Consider the following 24111-nt stretch of genomic DNA (forward strand, 5'->3'; position numbering starts at 1 on the left):
TCCGAATTGTTTAGTTAAGTAGTTAATATTGAATTCTGTCTTTGTTATTTTATATTTGAAGTTGTTTTAAATTCCAGCATATGCTATGTTTTGTATCGTGAATCCTACCCTTCCAACTTGTTTGGGGGTGGACTTTATTATTTTAGCAATGCTTCTAATCATATCCACATGTTTTTTGTCAAAATATTATTGCCTGCTTGATAATGATTGGTTTATGTGAGTATGTTGCTAAATTGGTGTAGCTAGAATTAGCTAGTGTTGTTTGGTGCAACCTCAAGGAGTAGTGATTAGATGATGGCTATTTTAATTCCAGCCAAAAAACTATTGGTTTGGTTTTGGAGTATGCATCTGGTCTGTTTCTATTTTAGATTTAAAAAAGTTCTTTTTCCATCATGTTGCCTTAACTATTTCGGCCCCTTGTGGAACTTAGAAAATAGTCCTCTATAAATTTAGGGTTCACTCTCAACTTAACATTACACCTCTCATTTTGCACCTCTCATTTTTCTTTTCACTTTCACTTCATAGCACTTCTCATACACAGAGCGCACATGCCCCTTATTATGTCTATACTCAGAGCACGCACACCCCCAAAACACTAAAATTCTTGCCAAACCAGAGCGCGCCTGCACCTGTCTATAGGCTATCCTAAGCGCGCCCTCGCCTTCACCTCATCTCAACGTAAGTTTTTTTTTCTTGGATTCTTTCGCAGTCACTTCAAGGAGTTCCGTGGTGAGTTTGTTTGATATGAAGTCTCCTAAAATCATACCAGAGCAATCCTTTGACAAATTGCCTGATAGTAACAGGTATGGATACTGGTTCCACAATAGGATTGTGCAATCAGGATGGCAGAATCTACTAGTAAGTGCTAATAACTCTTATTCTCCTGCACTTACTTCTTATTTCTATGACCATTGTAAGTTCTTTTATCGACCGGATGGAGAACAAATGTTCTCTATCACCATTGATGATATAACAATGGATTTTAGCAAGTTTTTAGTAGCCTTTGCTGTTGGGATGCAATTACCAGCCCCCCGAAACTCATGGGGTTATATGTCTGATAATATATACCTATATAACTATGAGTATTTCCAAGAGACTTATGGGGCAGGAATTTTCCGTGTAGAGGACCAAGGGCAATATAACGTAGCCCTTGGTAGCTTGTCCCTTAACGTGGGCACTGTTATGTTTTTTATCATGCTAAATATCTTAGGAGAATGGCATTTTTCTTCTACGAATGATGCCACTTGTGACGTCTTCCTTGCTCTAGCTGAGGGACATATGCTCTATGACATTCCCCTGACCTTAAAGTTAAGTTTAGCACAAGGCCATAGTATGAGGCATAAGTACCTTCTTATGCCTGTCCTTGGTTTGCCGAATAATGCTATGTTTCTTTCCTGAGTTTTGTACCCGTTTCACAGATTGGGTTGGGGTTAACATCGTAAGACCCACCAATTACATTATACACTCATTACGAGCAATGACTTGGAAGGGGTGGAGGCTTCAACCTAATTGGGTTGCCCCTAACACCCCATCCGACCAAGTGGTGCTTAACAGATTAGCAATTGTAGATGATAAATGGCGTGAGGCCTAGCAAATTATCATGGCGTGGCAGAATGCCAAGGAACCTCAATTCTTTATTGAAGAGGAGGACAACATGTAAATGCTGGATATGAGGTAAGTTTTATTTTTTTGTTAATGTCTGCTTATGTCCTAAGCAATTTACTTTTTGTTATTCCCATAACAGGTGAAACTCATATAGAGTTGCATCTGTTTTCATTTATCCATATTAATATGTTCTAAATTTGTTTTGCAGGTGTTCTTAACTTTTCACGCGTTTCCATGGTATTTCCTACCCTTCTTATTTCTATACTTTGAGGACAAAGCATGTTTTTGTTTGGGGGTGGCATAGAAACACGCGTAAATTAAGGCACCTATTAGAATATAATACATAGATAATATGCACTGGTTTTCTAGTAAAAAAATTCAAAAATTCAAAAATATAAATAAAATGTTTATGCTATACACTTATGAATATTTGTATTGTTTCTTTCTCCATGATGATAATAGTCTAGATATTTTACGTTAGCTCTTATATTAGAATAGTTTTTAGAAATTTAGGTTAATAAGTAGGTAATAATCATTACATCTTTCTATAAATGTATTGCATGAGTATCTATGATTGTTTGGCAGTAAGTTTCTGAAATTTAGGCTAGAGCACTTATTCTACAAATCCTATGAGAATATAGCCTAAAGTCTTATATGAGTGCAATATTTGAGAAATGACACAAGGGAGAAGTAAATTCTGAATAGAGAAATCACACGTCCACTTGCTTGATCACTATATCATATCCTAAGCGAGAATTTAGGCCCTTTTTGGATCGATATAGCCAGAAATTCAAACCTTATGAAATTATTTTCTGCTAGTCGCCCCTCTGAGCCTTTCTTTAGCCTTTCATAAACCGCAAATCTTTTACCCTTTCATACAAAACAAAATAAAAATAAAAATTAGCCTACCCATTTTTGAATGAGTCTGAGAATAGAGATGAAATGAAGAATAGAAAAGAGAAAGACATGTGAAACCAAGAATTTGTTAGTTGCTTCAAATAAGAAAAGAAAGTTTTCATCCAAAGAAAAGAAAAAATAAATAAAATAAAAAGTTAGAACTCCAAAAACAGAATCAAATGAGTCAAAAGCCAAAAGAAAAAGGAAAAAATGGCTAAGGATGGAAACAAAGTGTAGAAGCAAAGTAAGAACAAGGTTTTCTCTAGTTACATAATATGAAGACTCTATTATCTCAAACTTGCCTTTTTTGAATATCCATTTCCTTCATTCTTAAACCATCACCTAATCCCCGCAACACCTAATAAAGACATCTAGCTCAATTAGGAATAGGTTAGTGTGATAATAAGTGGCAGATGTGTTTGATCGACTTTGGCTTCTTTGTGTGTCATTGAGATTCTAAAGTAATGTGTGTCCACTGCACACTAGAGTGAGTGAAACTTGAGTGGAAAAATCAGAGTGTTTTTGTCTTGACATATTTGTGAGGACCTACTTAAAGACGTTATTCCAACGTTTCAGAAATAGACCTGTTCTTGCATTTCATAACATAGTTCATTATATATATGTTTATCAGTAGATGATTGATTATTATGCACATATTAGCTTAGATTTCAACTTAATTATTTTGTATTCATTTCTAGTGAGATGTATAGATATCTGAGAATAAAGTAGGAAATAGTAATTTTATTTCTTAGTCGTTATAGTATAGATGAAGTTTGTGAGTACCTTCTCTGGAAAACTCTCACGAGGCTATAACTCGTCCACTTGAGAATTCCTTTTTGGACATATGTAATTAAGTTTTGAACTTGATTTCATGGCCCAAGACATGGCTCCAATGCCCATGCACGAATTGTAAACCTAGCCATCTCCTATATAAAGAGGACTAAGGCCAAACTCTTACTATAACCTAGAAACTTAGTTATTAATTCATAGACTTAGATTTAGACTTAGTTTTAGTTTTTAGAATAAGTAAGACCTAGGATTTAATTCATATAACTCTTCCATTAGTTTTAAGTTAGTTGATTATTCAATACTTAGTCTTTAATATAGTTTCAATTCTTAAACTCTCTTCCAATTAGATTAATAAAAGTCAAGTTATTGTTCTTCATTATGTCTTCTTCTTATTCTTCTATTAATGATAGTCTAATGACTTCTAGCTAAACCTCTATTAGAGGGGTTTGATGAAGCTTTAATGAAGACTTGATGTGTTAGTTTGAATTATTGCATTTAAAAGTTTCACTCTAGTAGGTTAGTTGATTCGCCATGAGAATGGGTTGAACTTCCTCACATGCTAATTATTAGTTGGTAGAGATTATCATGGATAATTAGGGATCATTTACTTAATCTTTATCTAGCATATTAGAAATTTATCTAAGTGGAATCAAATCCCCCTAATTCCTTCTTCATATTCACATCTTAGTATTTAATTGCCATAGTATAAGTTAGAACAATTTAATTAGTTAAATTCTCATATTAGTATAATCACAATCCATTACTCTCATTGATTTTGTTAGAATAGATTAAACTAGCGAAACTTACATCTAAATAAACTAAGAGTGGAACGAATTCTCTACGAACTCCACATATTGCATGATAATCGAGAGAAGATAACTTTGATCATATAGTAGTAAATAACTTTAGTTTTACTTATTCATAGCATAACTAGTTATGAGTAGGTAAAACCATTATTTTACGTTTTATCACGGTCCAAATGGCAGCCCACATAAGATAATTAAAAAAGTGAGAGTAGTCAAGTTGGTAAGAAAAAGGAAAACCCTAACTGTCATACCAATCATCCGTAATGTCTCCTCATTGTTGATTCCATCATATATAATTATGTCAAATTTTGATTGTGGCTAGTTTCTCTTGGTTGCATTCATTCCTAAGAACCCTACAAACTGGTTAAGTTCCAAGGCAGCAAAAATGGAATCCATCCCAGGTAACACCCCAAGCTCTTCACCAACAACCTAATAATTATAGAGTAAAGGGGTGTAAGCAAAACAATTCATACAAAAGGACTAATCAAGGCTATTCATGTTAATTAAAAATAGGAGGATACTGTGGGAGGAGGAACATAAGACTAATACCTTGATTGGATGTTCATGTTAGTACTTCCAGTAGCACGGGATAATGAGCCCCTAGATAGATATGCATCCATCTCCTCCTTTGTTCTAACTTTTGTGTCTCTTATTTGTATTGGATTTCTGATAGGTGCAGCTGCCTTTGTTGCAGAGACAATACAGCTTCAAAAGTTGTATTTCAAAGTGCAAATGGTTTACCTCAATGAATGCCACTCTGATTAGAAACTCAACATTGTCTTTCATATCTCCAATCCTCGAAAATATAGTCTCCATCACTTTTGGAATAATCCCACCACTACGCCTCTCCCGTATAATTGGTTCCCATAGTGTAAGTCTTTCCAAAACTAGCCTAATCCAGACACCCAAACACAAAACAACATTTTAATATCATACAAATTAATAAACAACACAAGCTACAAACTCAAAAAGAAAAACAACTAACTATACCTGGCCGTAAGCAAAAACAGTGGCATTGTAACCATGGAATAGTGCATCAACCAACGGAACAGAACTGTCCACCATTCTCCCTCCTCCTTTATTCGGGCTTGGGACCGGTAGCACAAAGACTTTCATTACTTTGCACTGGCGGAGTTAAAAATGGATCTCTTCAACTTGCAAAAAACAATAAAACTTTCATAATATAACATTCAGACAATAAACATTCTTATAAACCATCTAGCCATCACCATCATAACAAGCTATAGTGCACAAGTTCGCTATGTCATTCTTACATCTTGCAAAAGGCTCGTACCATTACTTACAAAAAACATACTCAAAAAACCAAAATAGATGAAGTTTGAATATCCCACACAATAGATTACTCATACTGCAACCTTGATTCAAGCCAAATCAAAGGCCCCCCTTCAACAAAATCACTAATGTACGAGCAACCAAATTGAGGTCCATCATAAATAGGAGCATTGGGAACCAAGACTTCCTGGATGTAGATCCTTTTCTCCCCTCCAAGGACGACTGTTCCATGGAAAATATTAGTGGTGGTTGTCATAACATATCCCCTAGCAACCAGAACACCATCTCTAACTAATAGGGTAACCTTAAGAGGTGGACTCAATGTTTCAGCAGGAGGGTTCACAGATTTAACCATATTCATTAAATTCTATTGAGACAAAAGGCGAACTGAGTTTGAACCAACATCAGTTTCGGGTGTTGTATCCCCACCCGACGGTTGAGTATTCGACATTCCATTGTTAGTTACAAGCTTAAGCATATTCTGACAAAATGAATGACAAAACTAAGATTTATATATGTGATGAAAGCAATAAGTTTTATATGTAAGGCAAACTAACCATCAACACACCCTCAACTCTAGCTATGGAGGACTTCATCTCACTCATTTCACCCTTAAATTCAGAATTTGATGAAGACCTTGCTTGTAATAACATCACCTTCGCAATACTTGTACGTTTTAATTGCTTCTTAGAGAGGTTAGAGCTGATTCCATGAGTCCTATTCCTTTTGTCCGCTCCTAAAACTTCGGTCAATTCGTCATTATCAAAATCAAGATGAGTTGCACTGCCCTCTCCACTTGAATTATAGTTGCATTTTTTTTTCTTTTCTTTTGAGCAACCTCCACCAATTTCTAGTGTTTTCCATGGAAATTAGTTCAAAACTAACAAGTTAGTACAAACTTAAGGTAAATCAGTCGAGAAAAAATTGTTTATAATAACAAAGTAACGAACTAACAACCTGCACACTAGTTCGTGCATCATTTACAAAGGGAAATACTATGCCAAAGACTTAACAAAATTATAGTTAGAACTCAAGTGAAATGCAAACTCACATAATGGGCTCGAGCGCTCTCAAAATAGCTCTATTACGACGTTCATGTCCTACTTTCCAGCTGTCTACCCATCCAGGTATCTTGTCAGGATTTTCTTTATTCGACATGTACATTGGTAAATAATTGTTAGCATATCGTGATCAAAATTTAAAAGTTTATGGAAAGACACCTACCATTTTATTCAACATGTTGGTATACGTATCCCGCTCAAGTGTATGTTGAGAATCATTCAGTTTTATATTCTCACCATTCTTCGCATTTCTTGCCATCAGTTCAGGAGTGTTCTCATATAGTACAAACTGTTTCCAATGATTTGGATCAATGCCAGCTGGGCATGCGGTGAATTGTTCTTCTAAGGTCTCAAACTTACTCAATATATCTTTTCTCAAGGCCCATTTTCCATATCTAAACTTAGTACAAAAGTTTTTTTCTGCATGTGAACGAGCTAGTGCTTGGTCGACATTTGTAACTTCAAATTCACGCTGTAAAACACAAGTTATATACTAATGTGAATGAAGCTAGAACTCAAAATGTCTAGTATGCATTAAAAAATATCAAAGGTAAACCTTACCATTAAGGCATTCCAAACCTTATCCTTGAAGTCAGGATGTACAAGCCTCCAATTAGTGTAACTAACTAGGATACGAGCTTGACTGAGACTACCAGCACAAGTATTCCATCTGGTAGCATTATCATCAATGACAACATCATCAATATCAATCAATACAGGTAATTTCCTAACATTTTCTAATTCTTGCATGTTGCCTGAAGGCTGAGATGCATGTGAGCCAGAAGATTGAGATGCACTAGGTTATGGTTGACCTAATACCATTTCAAATGAAATCCTAACATATATTGCAAAATAGTCTATTAGTAGTCTGGTACTGAAAAATATAATCATGAAAGGTGAGAAAGAAGAATAAATAAAAGTATATACACAATTCAATCCAAACAAAAGTGTTTCATTATCTTATCACACATACCACCAATTTAATAAACCCCAGAGAGATACATAACAAACAAAATGAATAATAAAAATAATATACACAATAGCATACATATTAAGACTGTAAACTTTAAAGCAAAAAATTGTATCATAGTTTGGAAACTACAACAATTACAATCAGGTTAAGCACTTCATCAAAGGCTTCAAATTAGGTTGGTCTTCAAGGGTAGATTGGAAAACAATGGGTAAATCTAGTGAGTCAACTCCACACATCAATCGCCTCAGTGAATGGATGACTACCGACCACTTCGTCGATGCATCTACTGGATTTTTGTCTTTCCTACTTGATGTAAACGAAGTGATTGCCTCCATGCAAACACCACTATCTTGTGTGGAAACTATTTTGTCATGCGACCTAGTAGAAAAAACAAAACCATTGATGCAGTACTTTCTATATGTTTTAGCTTGGTGCAATGGTCCTTTAATTAATCGCCATAAGTCACTCTTGGTGTCGTTTGCAGCCAACAACTGTAAAAAGACAATAGTTAGAAAGCTATTATTACTAACTTCAGATTTTCTATTTAACTAATGGATGAATTAAACAATACCTTGTTATATAACCAGACAATGAAATCTGTTTGTATCTGCACTTCTGACTTTGCAACCCCTTTTCCTCTACCACGAGATTGTAAATAGCGGTATTCACTACAAATCGTTCATGCAATTACGCATGAGTATTTTCATGTAGAGTACAAGAATGGGTTTAGAAACCAAATGTGTCAAAAAAAACACACCTGTAGTAATCATCAAGCTTTTCGACGTCTAGTCGAAACAGGACCCATCTACGTATTTGAATTCATTGTTTAACACTTAGGGTCACAGTCTTACCATTGAGTAAAGGCCCTTCATCACTATACTAACCATCTTCCTCCAGACAGGCCACATGCTTGGATTTATTATTTCCATCCAATGAATTGGGCATATACTCTATAGCATACCTAACTAACTCGGAAACAATATACGACTCTGCAATGGACCATTCAACATATCGTTTATTGCTGATAATATTTTTACACTCTTTCATCGCCCGATTAGAATAAGAAATTTAAGTATACACTTTCAATTTTTTAAATCCAATTAAAGAAAAAGCTAGAGAAGATATTAGGGTAAAAGTAATTGACATACCGTTCAAATGGAAACATCCACCTTTGATGCACAATTCCACAAAGTAGCGCTTCATCAGCCAAATGCACCATGAGGTGGATGCTGATATCAAAAAACGATGGTGGAAAATATTTTTCAAGCGCGCACAATGCTTCTGCAACCATGCACTTGGCCTCTTGGATATGTTGTCGGACTAAGACTTTAGAGCACAACAAGTTGAGGAATAAGCTTATCTGATGAATAGCTCTTCATATGTCATGATGTTTAGTAAAAGCATGTTGAAGCAATATAGGTAGCAAATAACACATAATGACATGATAGTCATGTGATTTCATTACGAGCAAACCAGGTGGATTTAAAGTGATAATGTTGCTCAGATTTGATGAGAAACCAGAAGGAAGCTTCAAGTTCTTCAAAATTTTGCAAAAGTTTAACTTCTCGTCTTTAGTTAAGGGAAATGGAGCCTTCGATTTTATTGGTTTCCCTTTGACTAGGTCTGATTGCATCCACTGACCACTATAAATTCGCATCTTCCTCATATCTTCTCGCGCACCTACTGTATCTTTTGACTTGTCTTTCTTGTCTAGGATGTAATTTAGTAGATGTTCTGCAACATTTATCTCAGTATGCATCACATCAACAATATGTCGGGATTTATGAGTGGGCCAATAGGGCATATCCCAAAAAATAGACCTTTTATACCAAGCCTCTATAACTTGAACATCTTCATCATCTACACTATCATCCAAATTCACATCAGATGTGCTTCTTTTGCTACCTGTTGGGATTTTACCCGGCTTATACTTGATATGACTCACCTGCTGCATAACTTTTTCTCCACTTAACCTTAGTGGAGCAATGTTCAACTCTTCAGTCTTAAGTCCCTAGTATTTTCCTGACCAAACGGGTAACCCAATGGAAAAAAAGGGCAATAGTTTGTGTAAACAATCTTCTTTGCATGCTCAAGATATATCGATTGAGTGTTATCTGAATAAATTGGACATGCTTTATAACCATTTGTTATGTAGCCGCTAAGTTTCTAAAAGCAAGAAAATCATGAATACCCCACATTAGCATAGCTCTCAAGGTAAAATGTTATTTTTTATGCATGTCATAAGCCAGCACCCCTTCCTTCCACAACTGTTCTAACTCCTCATACAATGGCTGAAGAAAAACGTCGATATCTTGACCCGGTGCCTTCCGCCCAGGTATCAGCAAACACATCATTTGGAACTCTGGTTTCATACATAAAGAAGGGGGGAGATTATCAGGTACCAAGTAAACAGGCCAACAATTGTAGCTAGTGGATTGTATTCTACGGGGATTGAAACCATCAGTTGCAATTCCAAGCCAAACATTACGCCCTTCCTGAGCAAAATCAGGCCAACTCTTTTTACATGTTTTCCATTGGATTGAGTCGATAGGATGTCGCATATGATCCCAAGAAGGTGTAGCTCAGTCGTGCAATGTCATTTCATTCGCTATCCATGGGATAGTGTACAACCTCTTGAGCCTTGGAATTAAAGGAAAATGTCTCAAAATTTTATTCGGCTCTTTTGTTTCTTTCTTACCCATTTTTCCTTCTTTCACTTTGTATCTAGGTGTTTTAGACTGACGACATTCCGTTAACTTAGCATCATCTTCCCAGTATAACATACAATTGTTCTCACATGCATCGATACGTGTGGCTTTCTAACACTTACCTTACGGTTTGCTCTAATTTGAAAGTGTTAGCAATTAATTCTTGAAATTCCTCCGATTTAAAGAAACACTTATCAACATTCTCAACACTTATATAGCGTAGGCAACTTACCAACGGTTAAAAAGTGTTACAATGCAAAAAAGGTGTGTGTTGCAAATAACCTGTTATGGTGTAGTGTACCTTATGAGTGAGGGATTCAATTAAAGTTTTACATTCAGGATCTTGTTTAATCTCAAACATACTGGCTGCCTTAGCTGTAGAAGAAGGAATGGAGCGGGAGTAATCATTACCTCCCCAGTTGTTACTTTTCTTGGATTGATTATCTAGAAAGTTATAAGCATTTGTGGCTCCTTTACCTATGAAATTACCTCCATTCATGATATCTAAAGTCTCTTTATGATGTTGGGATAGGCCTTTAAAGAAGTCACAAACTAGTGTGTCTTCACCCAAATTATGATGTGGACATTCTCCTAGAAGATCAGTGAAACAATTCCAAGCCTCAGAAAGGGATTCTTGAGGCTTTTGACGAAAGAAATGAATATTTTGTAGCATCTCATCAGTCTTCTGTGGTGGGTAAAATTGTTCCATAAATAATTATACTAGTTTTTCCCATGTGTCGATAGAGTTCGACTATTGTGTTGTTAGCCAAGCAGCCACTTTGTCAGCTAGGGTGAAAGGAAACACCCTGAGCCTTATTTGTTCAGGTCTTACGATAAGATGATGAAATGTAGTAAGAACTTGTTGTATCCTACGTAAGTGTTGATAAGGCTTCTCATGGTCTAAGGCATGGAAAATAGGTAGCAGATTAAATATATTGGGGTGGATTCTAAAATCTCCCGTCGTATCTGCAAGAATTATGCAGAACTCAGGTCCATCGTTTAAGCCTAATAGAAATCAAAGAGGGGTCTCTCTGCTATTTCTTCACCCATTGCTACAAATGTAGTGTGTGTTGTGATTGGTGAATTTCTAGATAAGCAATTATTTCTGCATCTACGATAAACAAATATAGCAGGTTTATGCGTACCAGATCTTAATCTCATGCAAGTTTTAAATCTAATAGGCAAGTTCTAACGAGCATGCAAAAATAGCATGATTATTACTAGAAATAGAATCCTTTGACAGTAGATTCGAGGATGTATAGAGGTGTTACCTGGAGCATCCTTGCTACGCGTATAAATAGCGTCTTCAACATCCTCGAAGCACGTCTACGTTACTTTAACAATTATACGAGTATTGCTCCTGGTACATGGTGTGGATTGTGAAGTCCTGTAAAAAGATTTACCTAATTAGTTTTTAAAGTTTTAAGAATTAGGAAAGGCTTTTTACTATGGGCTTCGTGGTGTGCTGGATGTGAGGCCTGTGAAAATGGGCTTTTGGTAGTGGGTGGGCTTTCTAATTAATATTTAATTAACTAATTAATTTTTTTTGTATTTTTAATCAAACCAACGGCCAGGTCACTTAGGAATTTGAGGGAGGTTTTCCGTACTTGCACGTTCCTTAATTAGATAACCCCAAGTTCTTTCAGTTTGCTAGACACCGTTTAGAATGAAGAAAAATAATTTTTAAAATTTAGTAATTTTTAGCATACGAGTATTGTACTATACTTTTGAGATAAGATTGCAATTAATATAAAAAAAAATTTAAGCTAATTAACCTAGGGCGCGTGCGGACTTAGAATCTAGTTATATTGGGCGTGTGTCGCACTTGTGATGTAAAAGGCAAATTTAGGGCGCACGCATGCTCGTGACTTAAAAGTAGGGTTTCAAATCTTTAGGGTCAGGTCATGGGAGGGTAGGGAATTGGCTGAGCAACTCGTATGCTCTCTTACAGTAGCAAAAAAATTGGCAAAAATTACGAATAGTGTTTTAGTGTGTGATTTGTGAATAGTGAAAACAGTGTTTTGTAATCTAAACACGCGTAATGTAAACAAACTAGATGGCAAGTGGTGCCATTGATAAGCGATATTTATGAATGCAATGATGCATAGTAAATATATGATGTTGTGAACAGTAAATTATGGTGAAATAGTAGATAACTACTCTCTAAATCTTGTGAGATAAAGGGGAGTAGTCGTGTTTGCCAAACTCTAGTTGTATACTACTTGGATGTGAGTCTAGAATAGAAGTATGTTTCACTAGTGAGAGTCAAAACAGTAGATATGAAGTCAAAACAGTGAATTTAAATGATGAATTAAGGTATTAGAAGGGGTTTAATCCGACATGCAATTCTATTTATTATTAGTTAGTATCGAATCGCTTTGTTAATTCCTAGTGAATACCAAGTCCTCTCAGATCAAGGTTTCACTAGCATGAGAGTATAGCTCCACCACAAATCTATTTGGTGGTGGCTCTATGCTCTAGTTCTCCATTATGAGCTCTATGCTCTAGTTACTCATAATGAAGAACTTGAAGTTCTTATTTGCAAAACAATAAATCCTAAAGATTAATCATCTTCATATGGCTTCATAAACCTCCTCTAATGGAGATTTAGCCTAGTGTCATAGGAATCATGCTATTTAAACAATAATAATAAGACATAATTTAAAGAAGAGAATTGAATATTAAAGAACTAAGCTTTTTATTGATAGGTTCTAATGGAGGCTACAATGCTAACCCTAATAAAAGTAAAAACTAATTAAAACTAAACTAAATTACTTATTAACTAAAGAGGGAAAGAGATAAGAGGTCAGGAAGGACAACAGAAGTGTTTAGCCTTAACCCTTCTTATATAGGAGAAGGTTAGGTTTACATTTTCGTGCATGGGCCAAAAAGTGGGACTTTGGGCTTCTAAAGTTAGCTCAAAGTCCATTAGGTTAAGTCTAAAAGGGTCACAGCTACTGGAAATTACTTCAGTATCCTTTTTGTCTACTTTTATAGGTTTAATTTGGGCAAGGCTGGGGCCATTGGAAAGCTGATTCCAAGCCAGACGTTTTAACATAAAGTAGGCCCAATTCCGAGGTACATGTCCAAAGATACGTCCAGTTGAAGTTCTATTGACTTTTTATCCTTTTTTCTACCTGGATTGACTTTGACTTCCCAGCTTTTTTTTTTTTTTTTTTTTTTTTTTTTTTTTAAACGATTATTTGGGGTTAGGCAGACCCCAACATGTATTGATCAAACTCTTTGGTACAACTTACTAATAGCATCTTCATCCACTATTACATTAAGCTCATACGTGAGAGGGGGAATGTTAACCAAGGTAACTCCTGGATTTATAATTCTATCCAGAATAGAATTAGACTTAGCCAACACATCAACCGCTCTGTTCTTTTCCCTATACACATGGGACACACTAACCGAACCAAAATGGCTCATGAGCCTCCAGATGGCCTCAACTGTATCGAGATAGTACCGAGGACTTACTTCCTTTCTGTTAATCACTTGGACCGCTCTCATGGAATCGGACTCAACCAACGCTTTGACTGGGCTTAAAAAAGGTTTTTCTCCATGATTCTTGGGCTTTAAATGTAGAACTTCCTTGGCAATCATCTTGACTCATTTTCCATGCAAAAGTCGTGATTTTAGTCACCTAATCAACTTCAAGTCCTGAAATGCACAAAAACATGTAAACATTACTAGCTCTTATTTATTATAAACATAATTGACCTAAATAGAGTACTATTATGGGGTTTAAACTATACTTTTAGGTGGTTATCAAGACTTAAGGACTTAAAGCCAAAATCAAGAATTCAATTGTATGGGCTTAAGTCAAAAGCCCACAAAGCTTAAATGTTGTTTCTAGAATGAGGGGCAAATATCTAATTGGTGTCCTATATAAACCAAATAGATGTAGATAATTAACCATCCAATGTTTTAGGGTCCAAACCATTTGGTTTGTTAGGAGTAGAAATCGTAGAGCTAATATTAGGAGTAGATTAAATGTTTTAATTTAATAGTGTAATTTATTATTTACTTGTTTTCCATTTTTATGTTCTTCAAGCTTTAAGTGATTTAATACAAGTTTTCAATAATAACTTTTATACAAGTTTTCATTCTTCTTTTCAATACAAGTTTTCTCTACTTATCTCATCTTTGATTCAATCCCAAACACTAGTTATACTCATTTGACAAGTTCAAATGAGTATGACTTTGTGAGCAAGATATCCATCAAAACTAATTTCATTCCATGTTTTGATTCAACAACAAGTTAAAACAAGTTTTAATCCATCTACAAATCAACCAAGAGTTTCACATTAAGAAGTAATTTCAAATAGCCATTAGAAAGTAGGAGAAAAAGTTACAAGTCTAGTTTTTCCAACCATCAAAACCATCCTCCAAACAAAGGATTCAAGATGAACAACACAACCCTCAACACAACTATACTATTCTCACCAAATGGTGATGCCGTCATGGATTCAAATGGAAGGAGGAAGACGGGAAAAAAAATCGCTCATTGAACCCTTCTTCTCAATCTTAATTTCAAATTATTTTAGCTTTTTTCTTGATTTCTTTACTGATGTTTCATTTATGCATGTTTCCAGCACACTTTTGCACAAACGGAGCCTGAGAATAGCACAAAACGAATCACTAGAATTTTCTAGAGAAAAAAGTGCACAAACAGAGCAAAAAAACCCATGCGCTCGCGCACGATATGCACCCGTACATGTCAGACACACACCCGCATACGACACGCGCCCGCAAATCATTCACCTGCGCCCGCATATGACACGCGTCCGTGCCTCATTCACCCGCGCCATGCCTCGATTTTCTCCGACGAAGATTCCATTGGCTCAGAATCTTCATGTGTAAGCTTACTTTAATTCCCTCTAGTATTTTTAATTCAACTGTTAGTAGATAAAAAGTAGATAGATTTGCAAGGTTTTGAGTTTTCAAAACCAAAAATTCAATTAAAAAAGTATTTTTAAAATTAAAATTTTTTATTAATTAAAATGAATTTGTAATCCATCAGCAAGGTTAAATATTAAAATTAGTTTAGTAGCATGCTTAGGTTTTATTTTCTATTAAATGTTCTTTATGCATGATTAGATTAAGATAATATCATATAGTTAAGTCAAAATACAAAAAAATTAATTAGAATAAATACAAAATAGTTTAAGTTTTGGAAGTCTAGTCTTTTGGTTTAAGTTTTCTTACCAAGAGTTAGGTATTCAACCAACTTGGACCGGTTGGATGTGCGAGGCAAGAAAGAGTAGCACCACGCTTGCGTCACAACCCAACTTGGGGGTTGGAGTTCCAATCTTTGACGAGCACTTTCCAAATTTTTACGTATTTTGTTTAATTAATCATTAGGAAATAGTTAATTAGCTAAACGTGGTTAAATTTTCGTGTTTACTGCTTTCATAGTTTTAAGCCCACGAAGGCAAATTTGTTTTAGGCCCACAAAGGCAACCAATTGTATCTTATTGGCTTTGCCGCATTTCAACCCGAATTGTGGGTTTTAGATAGATTAAACTTGTAACCGTAAGGAAAAACTCGAATGGTACGTGTGTTGACACGCATGACACCAAACACTTCGTCAACCCTACCACGTTGCCTTCACCCCAAGGGCCATGTACACACACTTTGGGTAGTAATTTCTAAACCTCCTCGCTACAAAGTGTAAGAGGATACTTGTGTGTTACTAACTATGCTTGCATGATTGTGTGATTTATGTTTCAATCTCGTCTTTACATTAATGCTAAGGTTAAACTCGAGCCCTCAAAGAACAAAAAGTGGGATTAAACCCCACTTTAGATCGGACATTTTGTGAAATATTTGTTACATAAACCAAACTAAAAAGATAAAATCAATCAAGCCGAGCCAATTTAGTCACGTCCATCAGGACAAACATCTAACATGAACAAAGAGAGTAGTGAACAACTAGATTCCAGTAAACCAACCACCTTCCTCACTCCCCTCCCTCAGAAATACCTTGGGTGAGATTCTTGGTGGCACACCATCTGGTGAAGTAGCAATCTTCTCCCTCAACGCGTGTAGTTCCCAAAACACAGTTCCGCGCCTACTGTTACATTCAAACAGGGCATAGTTTCTAGTCTATAGACATTGCATGCAAACTTTTCAAAAACTTCAAAGCTACAAATGAATTTCACTGTTTGAGCATCCAATACATTTGTGTGCACATATAAGTAGACTCTAAATAGTCTCGCAATCGTGCATGAGACTACGCTCAGGCTATACAAAGCTTAGCGCGTTTAAAACTTACCCACGTAGGAGAGCACGTCTATCTCGACATACTCTTATTTCTCATCCCCTAACTACTAGGATGGCGGATGAAATAGTTAAAGCTAAAGAGCATCTCTCTAGTTTCTACACACCGTTACAAGATGGACCTCCATCTTATATATGACTCACACGACTCAATAGTGATTTCCGCATCCCACCGAACGTGTTCAATCTCTTACCCGTCTTTCACGGTCTCAAACACGAGTTACCATAGGAACACCTACACCAGATACATGAGGTATGCATTATGTTCAATCATCCGGGCGTTTCTGATGTTCAGATTAAAATGAGAGTGTTTCCCTTCACTCTAGCTAGCAAGAGCCACGCATGGCTTCTATCGCAGAAGCCCGATTCTTTCGATACATGGGGAAAGGTAGTGTTCTTCTTTATGAAGAAGTACTTTCCATCGAAGAAAACAGAGGAGATAGTAAGCAAGATACAGTTTTTCAGACAAAGTCTAAGTAAGACATTATCCGAAGCATGGGATAGATTCTCTGACCTGCTCTATTCATGTCCTCAGCATAAACTAAAAAAATCCACTCTTGTCCAATGTTTCTTCAAAAGTCTTCTCCAAGAACACAAAGTCACACTCACTACTACAAAAATGCAATAAGATTGCGTTCAGTTAATAGCACTTATAAAAAAACACTATCCATTTTGGAGGATAGCGTTTATCCATCTAGTGGTATGGTATGTTTGTAACTTGAACAATAACAATTGTGTTTGCACAGAAAATGCAATAAAATCAATTGCGTTTTCTGGTTACTGCTATAAATGGCAGGCCTTTGTCGGACTTTAGCCCAAAATTTCAGCCCACTTCAACTGAAATTCCCCAAAGAGGCCGCTTCTTTTTCTCTATTTTCCCTCTTTCCCCAAACAGCGACCACCATCTCTCTCTCTAAGACAAAACCCTTTCTCCACCACCACGTCCAAAATCTGAGAATGGAACTTTGAATTTTTTGGAGATTGAATTTTGAAACCATCGAATCAATCTTGCTGCTACAAGAAAAGTAAGTATCTTGTGGTGGTCATATTCATGAACTAAGAGGTTAGTGGTGACAAGGGGACCGGATGCGGTATAGTACGGGGGAACATGCTACATGGGATCAGATTTGTGATATCCTAACCGTTTTGGAACTGACGCGAGATGTGGAAAGAGAGAGTAAAATCCTAACTGCAAGGTAACTGCTGCGATACGTGGAGAGTGAAGAGACACTAGATGAAAGGGAGATCGATGAACCAGAGAAGAGAGGAGGTTAGGAAAGAAAAAAGAGATAAAGGAGAGAGAAAGAGAAAAAGAAAAGGAAAGAAGGAAAATGAGAGAAGAGGAAGGACTTGAGGAAGTAATCTTAGAGTGCGTTTGTTTGCCAGGAATCGGACTTGAGAAGCGGAATTAAATAGAATTCTTAGTGGACCACCCACTTTTGGCCTGTTTGGGAGGCCTAGAATCCAATAGAATTGAATTCTAAACAGACTCCAACTCCTTTCATCAAGTCTTAGAGAGACCCCTGTTAATCCGATAGAATGATAGACTATGGAATCGGACTCTTCTTTCTAATCCACTCGCAAATCTCGCACTCAAAATTAGATCTCTGCCAAAAAAAATATTTCACTTTCGCCGCCAAAAATCTACCACTCCCCAAAGATCTCGGGGTCCTACACTATATATCTTCTCCAACTCTAGCTCAAACTCACATATTCTTGTTCATTCTCAGAAGCCATATATTTTTTCTGGTATGTATTCATCTTTCTTCTTTTACTATTTTGTTTATTTGGGTTTCAATTATCTCATTCTCATTCTAATGTATGTGTGCAGTGCTCCAACTCTCGCTCAAACTCACATATTCTTGTTCATTCTCAGAAACCATATATTTTTTCTGGTATGTATTCATCTTTCTTCTTTTACTATTTTGTTTATTTGGGTTTCAATTGTCTCATTCTCATTCTAATGTATGTGTGCAGTGAGATTTTTATAATTAAATTTTGAATTGGCTTAATAGTTATGTATATTTGAGATATTTGATGGTCATTTTTTGGCCAAATATTACTGCTTCGTTTACATATGCACGCATTTTTCATCTTGTGTAATCTTTGTTGGTAAAAAGATTTGATTTTCACTTCATACAAATTATGCTCAGTTATGCTTGTATGCCCTTACTGTTGTTTGTGTGGTTTTTTCGACAACACCACTTCCAAGCACATAGTTTCTACATACTGGTGTTGTTTTAGACATTGTTACATGTCCATTGTTAATGTTGTTTTCTACTTTGTTTAGGCTTCAAATTTAAAAAAATTATTTTCAATTCGTTTAAACTAGTTGATAGTGTAGGAATATGGATGATGAGTTCGAGGTTGCAGCTTACGTGTGCATAATTGCTGTGTACTTTATTTGCGAGAGGGCACTCACATATTTAGATGTAGATAGAGCACCATCTATAAATTGCGATGCGGAGAGAAATCGATATCTTGAGAGGTTATACACGAATAGTGATCGTCAGTGTCACAACATGTTGCGAATGAATACAATTGCTTTTCATAGATTGTGTGAATGACTAGTCTTGAAGGGGTTGAGTCCTAGTAGGTGGGTTGGAGTTAAAGAACAAGTGGCAATGTTCCTTTTCGTTCTTGGCCATGACACCAAAATAAGGCAGGGCGCTTTTGATGTTATAAGATCATCGGAAACGTATCATCGACATTTTCATAATGTCTTGCGAGCTGTTTTAAAACTTGGGAAAGAAGTAGTGAGGCCTGCTCGTGCAAATTATTCTCCGAATATGGGTAGTAGAACACAACCTTGGGCCATGAGATACTTTCAGGTAGATTTGCATAAACAAATATAATGTCTTCTTCTATATGGTCCAATTTATTTTGGATATTTAATCTAGAGCTCTTCTTTGTAGAATTGTGTTGGTGCTATTGATGGCACACACATACCAGCTTTAGTACCAATAGAAGAGCAAGATGCTTATCGCAACAGAAAGGGTGACATTAGCCATAATGTTCTTATGGCTTGCTCGTTCGATATGAAGATCACGTATGTGTTAGCCGGGTGGGAAGGATCCGCTCATGACAGTAGGTTGTTGAGAGCAGCTGTCACGCATTCAAGTGACAAGTTAACAGTTCCAGAGGGTAAAATGAGTTCAAATCAGTTTTTATTTTTAATTATTAGTTTGATTTAAAAAAAAATAAAAACGCATCTAATGTGTTAATACATTCGTGTTTGTAGGCAAATATTACTTAGGTGATGCCGGTTTTCCACATGTTAAAGGCTTCTTGATTCCTTATCGTGGAACAAGATATCATTTGTCTGAACACACACGTATACCGGCAACATATAAAGAACTATATAACTACCGACACTCATCTTTGCGTAATGTGATCGAAAGGACGTTTGGACTTTTAAAAAAGCGTTTTGCTTACTTGAGGCATGCCCCTTTTTATAGCGTGGATACACAAATCAAATTGATAATAGCTTGTTCTATTCTTCATAATATCATTCGAGATGAAGATCCAAGTGATATTGGGCAAGAATGGCCGGATCTTCCTGAAGACGGTAATGATGTTGGCACTCAAGGACAGGACATTACAGCAATGAGATCTAGTGATGAGTGGACTGGGTTTAGAGAAAATCTTGCTCAAACTATGTGGAATGACTATGATTATCGTCATCCTTGAGCAAATGCTTTAGTTTTGGACTGTCTTTTTTCTTTGTTGCATGTTTCAATTATGTAGAACATTATGATTTGATTTATCTTGGGAGGACATGAAAACTTAGTTGTGACTTTGGAATAACGATTATTTATTTTGTGGTTTCCTATGTTTCTTCTAGTTGATATATTTTCATTACATAAATTTCAATTATATATCTTGGGAAAATTTTCTTAACAGAATGGAGTCACAGACAGAGACACAATCTGGGGTGCAATGCGACATGCAGGGGTCTGGGAAAACATTTTGGTCCAATTCTATGGATGCATGTATGTTAAGTGTTTTACAGGAACATTTGCACCAGGGCCTCAAAGCAGGGAACGGGTGGAAGGATTACACAATCAATGCTGTCATCTCAGAGGTGAACAAGATAGCTCATAAGGAAATTACCAAGGTGCATGTGCAAAATAGGCTGAAGACAATGTCAAAATTTAAAGATGCATATTACAAGTTGATGAGTTTCAGCGGTTTTGGATATAACCCGGAATCTCAAACTATGGATGCAAATCCCATTGTTTGGGAAGAAGCTCTGAAGGTAACTTCAACTGTGAAATTCTTTGTAGGATTGTTACATTGTTCTATTTTGTACATTATATATGTTTACCCTCAAAAAGATTTTGTACATTTTATATTGGATATGACTTGAAGTTTTCATTACCCACAAAGACATTGTAGGTTGCTAGTTGCTTCGTAAACCCTCGAGAGATTCATTAATATTTAATATTTTATTCATTATATTTCTTTATCAATTAAGTTGGGAAAAACATAGCTGAACAATATGTGTTTGTTTCCGAAGGTCCACTCACAGTTGAAGAGCTACATGGGGAAACCTATGCCAAAATTACTAGAGTAGGTTGAGGTGCTTGGAAACAAAACAGCCACAGGTAGGAGGATGGCAACTGTAACTAGTGCTACTGATGATGCGAATGCAAGTAACGATGTACCACTTCAGCAAGAGCAACAAGATCCTTTGTTAGGAGAAAATGGACAGTTGCATGATTTTCCTTCCCTTGACGAGTCTGCAGTACCAGCTACTTCTAAAACATCTCCAACGTCACATTCTAGTGCAGAAAAACTTCCTCAGACTAAGAAGCGTAATCGCTCAATGGTTGGAGGTTTAACAACTGAAATGACTGGATTGAAAGGATCGGTTGACAGATTTGCAGTGGCAATGGAATCAAGGAACAAGATTGAAGAAGCGAGGAGCCGAATGGAAGACCCACTATGGGATCAATGTTCTAGTGCAATTGATGCCATAGTTGATATAGATGATGATACTAAATTGGATCCACTAGAGTGGTTCATGGGAGACTCTGAGAAGAAAAAGATGTTCTTAAGAATCAAAGAACATCAACGCCGATCTTGGATTATGCGAAAAATTAGGCACGACGACTATTATTAGACCTTTTTCTTCTTGTTGAATAAAGTAGGACATATGTTTGTCATTTCTGTTTTAGATATTACTAGGCAAGCAGTCACCGAACTGCAGATGTACTTCCTACAAATTTTTATTGAAGTTTTAGAGACATGAGCTGATTATAGGTGGACAATATCAACCATTAACAGGTTCTGGCAAAACTTTGCTGTTATGGGAAAAGTTTTGACATCGAGGTGTTTTCCAAGCCCCAACTGTAAAAGTAGTTCATAGATTTATGATGTCCACATAAAAAATTCCAACTGCACCAAACTCAAGACTTTCCTTTTAAATGGTTGTTCTTCTTTGAAGACAGGGGTTTCTCATTTGAAGCGACTACAAGCGCTTGAGAAACTCGACTTATCAGGATGTCACTCGATAGAAGACATGAATAGTTTCACACCTATCATGCCAAAACTCCAATATCTGAACCTTTCAGAAGTCACCGGAGTCGTCACGCTATCGCTGCGAGGTTGTCCAAGCTTGGAGGAAGTAAAGTTGGAAGGTCGTTGAGAGGGCTCGGGTAGGCAGAGTGAAGATGTGTCGCTGGTTGATTTCATGGCAGGTTGCTCTGAACGCCAAGTCCGGTCTACGTTCTTGATGCCTCATTCTACAATGATGATTTGCCATCTCCGAGCGGAAGGCGTTGGAGCCATTTAGAGGTAAGGCCTTATTCTGGGCAATTTCACATTTCTACTATTTATATCAACTAAATGCGTTCTTTTGCACTTGTTTGCATTCACCAAGATGGGCGTAATTAAGAAACTACCACTATTAAACTAGCAAAGCCTCGCCAAAATTTGAAGTCATCCATAGAGAGCTGGCGTCTTGATTTAGTCGTTTAGTTTTTTTTTTTGCTTTGCGTGTGCTCTCAGATATTGTTCTTATCATTTTGGTCTGTCATATTCTTAACCTGCATACAAGAAGTGATTATTGGTGTCAAGCACGCCCAACCGAATCAACTTTGATTTTTTTCCCCGGTGTTAAGCACGCCCCCGGATTTTTTCCAATCTTCCATGGCTTTCTCATTTCTACCGTAACTTTGAACATGTAACAATTATCCATAATTTGGCTGCATAAACCAAAGTACCAGACCTTAGCAAAGTTGCATGTAATAATAAACAAAAATGTCCATGAAGTAGACATGAAAACATAATTTGTTCGTGGTAAAAGTTCATTTCATTTGTTCATGGTAAAGTTCATTTCATGTAATATTTCTGTTGAACTGATAAAGTTTCTCATATTGTCTTCAATATCCGCTTAGTTGATCTTTCAGGTACCAAAATCAAAAGGTTCCCAGTTGAAATTTTCAAGCGTGGGAATGCTTTAAGGAAGTTTTATATGCTAGGGAAAGTGCATGTAAGTAAAATTGATTGGTTCCTTGTGGACAAACCTCCCTCAGAAGTGTTTTATGTTGATGAATGTGGTGATATGATCAACTCTTCATCTTCACCAATTGAACAACCACCTCCTTCCACTGTTCCTAGAGTAAGAGAAGCTTTCATTTCACTGACAAATGACTCTAATAAATTCCTTAACAATGTTTCATACGATGATTTCTTTAAATTTTTTAAACGATTCCATGTCATTATTTCTCCATGCTGTGAACGAGGAGTCTAGGGAAAATATCTTCATTTCCAAAGGGAGAAATTCATGTACAATGACATTTATCAAAAACTCTCATCCCCTCTTTCTTCTACCACCATCAGAGTTGGAGCCGCAGCTGCTCCAAATGTTTTAAAAGGAACACATTTTTTCTCAATATTCAACAACAAATCTGTTCGGGTGTTATCAGGATTTGGTTTGCAGAACATGGAGGATATGAGAGAGTATTGGATTGAGAGATGCCATGGAACTGAACGGAATCTTTGAAACGTTAAGTATGAGGGAGGGATTATTAGTTCATAGATTTTGAAATGAAACTGGTATGTGAGCTAAGGAATCTAACATCTTGTTTATAATTTAGAAGTTACATGTCTAGGTATGAGAAACTAAGAACAAGGTTCCAATCGTAGGAATTATGGACTTTTTTGCAACTTAGGGAGACCAATTAAATCAAATCACACAAATATGATGTGCATATTCGATAGTATGGGAGATTTGATGGACCACTTAAGTTCCTTTGGTGCAAACATTTGACATTGAGTTTAAAAGAAGATCTCTGCTATCACTTTACTACAAATCTGAGTTATGGTTATTGCCATGTGAAATTTTGTTCTCCTTAGGGTCATGATATTTTGATGGCTACAACACTCAACGGAGCAGCAATCATGATATTTAATAGGTGAGTTGTTTCATACTTGAAAAAAAGGGGATAAATTGAATTGAAATAAACCAAAAGTTGGAGTCTGTTATAGGATTCCATATAGAAACCAAACACAAAAATCTAAATAAGAATTGAATTCCGATGATTTATGAAAATTTGCCAAACACACATTTTATAAGTTGGAATCAAATTCTATTCTAGTGAATTCTATTCCAATGGTTTCCTATCCCATTCTATTCCTAATTAGTTTCCAGTCTCAGTTGCCAAACGCACTCTTATAGGTGGTAA

At 36.3% G+C, this 24111-nt stretch overlaps 1 long non-coding RNA gene across 1 annotated transcript; it reads left to right on the forward strand.

The window, feature by feature from the left end:
- Positions 1 to 18079: 18079 nt before the first annotated feature.
- On the forward strand, positions 18080 to 21616 carry LOC147497518 (uncharacterized). Its single transcript, XR_015197133.1, has 3 exons — positions 18080 to 18169; positions 20324 to 20678; positions 20940 to 21616. It is a non-coding gene; the product is annotated as an uncharacterized LOC147497518 (long non-coding RNA).
- The last annotated feature ends 2495 nt before the right edge of the window (positions 21617 to 24111 follow it).

This window comes from Coptis chinensis, chromosome 5, assembly GCF_015680905.1.
Source record: "Coptis chinensis isolate HL-2020 chromosome 5, ASM1568090v1, whole genome shotgun sequence".
NCBI classification, from domain to species: domain Eukaryota; kingdom Viridiplantae; phylum Streptophyta; class Magnoliopsida; order Ranunculales; family Ranunculaceae; genus Coptis; species Coptis chinensis.